General features: G+C 39.9%; 1 long non-coding RNA gene across 1 annotated transcript; it reads right to left on the bottom strand.

The window, feature by feature from the left end:
* Positions 1-2,112, bottom strand: LOC139793770 (uncharacterized). Its single transcript, XR_011724788.1, has 3 exons — positions 1,980-2,112; positions 1,395-1,542; positions 1-1,055 (listed from the first exon to the last, which is right to left on the bottom strand). It is a non-coding gene; the product is annotated as an uncharacterized lncRNA (long non-coding RNA).
* Between the last annotated feature and the right edge of the window lie 573 nt (positions 2,113-2,685).

The following is a 2,685-nucleotide window of genomic DNA, read 5'->3' as shown; positions in this document are numbered from 1 at the left end:
TGCTAATAAGGCTTTATTTGTCATGTAGGTGAGATTCATGAGTTGGTGTTCATTCAGAGGCATAAAGCATAGGGAGATTTTTGGCTCTCATACATGGAAAAAATAATTTAATCCACTTCTTTCTAACTGAAGAGGGAAAATAGACCCTCTTCAATCACACTTTGAAGCAAAAATGAGGGCCATCTGCAGTCTGAGATTAAACCCAATTATTTTCATAATTCAGTAGAGAGACTGAGATTTGGATTTTGGCCCTTTGATTCAGTAACCCACCTGAATAACCAAACAACATTGCTTTTCATCTACAAGAGGGTAACTAAGTGAGATAAGCTGACCAAGATGCAGTATGTTTCTGGCTGAACTGGTATGTGAACATGATAAAACGTGTAAAAAACATGCCTCAGTTCTCTAGCCCATGTCTTTCCATTCCCAGTCACTCAGATTTCATTCCCAGCATCAAAGGTATCACTAGTATCAGTGTGGATATGGGAAGTTCCCAAATGGACCCAGGGCCACCGCATGTCCTTCCCACCCATTGTCTGAGAGACTCTGTTTTGAACTTCCATTTCTGCAGAAATCAGTATTTTAGCCACCAATCACCCTCATATTCAGTTATACCAGTTGTGTGACATGACAAGTCAGGAAGCAGAAGCAGCAGCATATGTGTCTTCCTCACTAACATCCTCAACATGGCATATGCAGGCAGTGCTGTGCCATGGCTGAGTTCAAGATATGACATATACAGCCCTGATTTTGTTTATCTGCAGAGTACATTCCTCAGCTCCATTGATCTTGGTTGTTTGGAATGAGATCATATTAATTCCCTATGTTCACAGCCAGTGTAGTAATGCTGCAAGAATGTGAACTGTGAAATGGCAGAGCTGTGGCTTCTTGTCTTGGCACATTGACTCTTCTGCACAGGTTGGGTTCCTGCTTATTAAATTCAAGTTAAGTCACTGAGTCACATGCCAGGTCCTCATGTCTCATTCTTTTTGTATCTGCACTTGAAAGAGACTTTCTCTGTTTCATCTTCATGTTCAGCGTTTTCCAAAGGTAACCTGGGTAAGATAAATGAAATACCTTGTGTTTATGTCTATGTCTTGAACAAAGGCTTTGTTTCTAACTCATCACAATATCCTTAACCACAGCATGCAAAATTTAAGTCTCTCTAAACAATGTCAAGAGGAAACAATTGCATTGCCTATAAAAAAATAAATAATTTGTTCTCCAAAACACAAATTAACATGCTGACAGTGATATAGCCGATGAAAATAGCAGTCAGACTATAATTAACTCTGACATCTTCATATATCCTGGTAAACCTACAGTGGTTTGTAGTTTTCTCTGCTGTAGAAAGAATAAATTGAAAGGCACAGCTGTGATTTGAAATTACTCACCCAAAAGTTGAACCCATGCAACTGTGTCATTTTATTTATCCCTGAACATTTGTGTCTTTTCTGCCAGAACTCCCCAAGTCTTCAACTCTGTAGCAAAGACAGCAAATCCTAAAGACCCATGATTTAGTAACACTAATTGGCACAGCTTCTGAAAAGGACCAAAGATTCAAAAACACCAAATAGGATAATGGTAAAAGCCTCTACCCACAAACCAAGCTTGTGGTCTCTGCAACTTTGCTGTGGCATTACAGCTAGCCAGATGCTGACTACATCAGTCTGCAAATATTCTGATATTCCTTCATTTAAGAGCTGTTGAGGATTCCTGGTAGATAACATCCATTCTGGATCTTTAAAAATAAAATAAAACATAGTATTAGGATAGGATTAAAGTAGCAAGTGGCTTTTGTTGAACAACATTACTGATGGAAAACCAGCAATCATTACTCATCTCCCAGAAACAAAAACATGGGCAGCAGTTTGGAAGAAAGACTCAGCCAGGCTAGGAGAAATGTTGTGGATAAAAACCATGTTGCATGACATGAAAGCACCTGTGTTTAAGTTTAGAGCCCATATTATCTGAAATACCTTGTAATAGTTTGTCTGGGGCTAAACCCACCTCTCTTCAGAGTGGGAAAGAGAGCAGGCAGCACTTCACAGCAGGAGCAGCCAGGCTCATCCAACTGCAGCACAGCCAGGGATGAGCCTCTCCTGAAGGGATTAGGGATCTTCACTTGTGTCTCATAGCTAGTGCTAAAATACTGTGCAGAGTTGTACAGCACGTGTATCCCCTGGACACTGCTCTAGGTCACATAGAGAGGCAAAGCATGAATATAGCCAGGAGCAAAAAACCCCTATTCTTATCAGCTGTTGCCTTCCAATCAATGCACATTGTGGAAAAACACATTTTAGTTTGAGCTGATATCTTTTGTGAGTCAACAGTAGTGCACTGGAAGAAGAACAAGGACTTAATGCAGCTCTGGTATGCTGGATGTTAGCATTATATTTTCTGATTCCTCATGTCACTCTTAATAAGTGACTTATCAACTCTATCTGACATCTCTTATCTCTTAGTGAAGAGAATATCATGTACAAACTGGACACTGGCATGACTACAGTTACAAAACAATGTGCATTTCTGAGATACAAAAAAGGTCATATGTTTTCAGTGATGCCAGTATTTCACTGTATGTGCATTTCCATTCTAATTGTGTGTTTTTTCTATTTTGTTTACTCCCACGATCCCAATGGATCAACCAGATGTCCTGATGTTTGTGAGACAGCCCACCTCCTT

The sequence above is a fragment of the Heliangelus exortis genome, chromosome 2 (assembly GCF_036169615.1).
Source record: "Heliangelus exortis chromosome 2, bHelExo1.hap1, whole genome shotgun sequence".
Taxonomy (NCBI): domain Eukaryota; kingdom Metazoa; phylum Chordata; class Aves; order Apodiformes; family Trochilidae; genus Heliangelus; species Heliangelus exortis.
The sequence above is the reverse complement of the archived record's forward strand: the minus strand, read 5'-3'. Positions and strand labels throughout refer to the sequence as shown.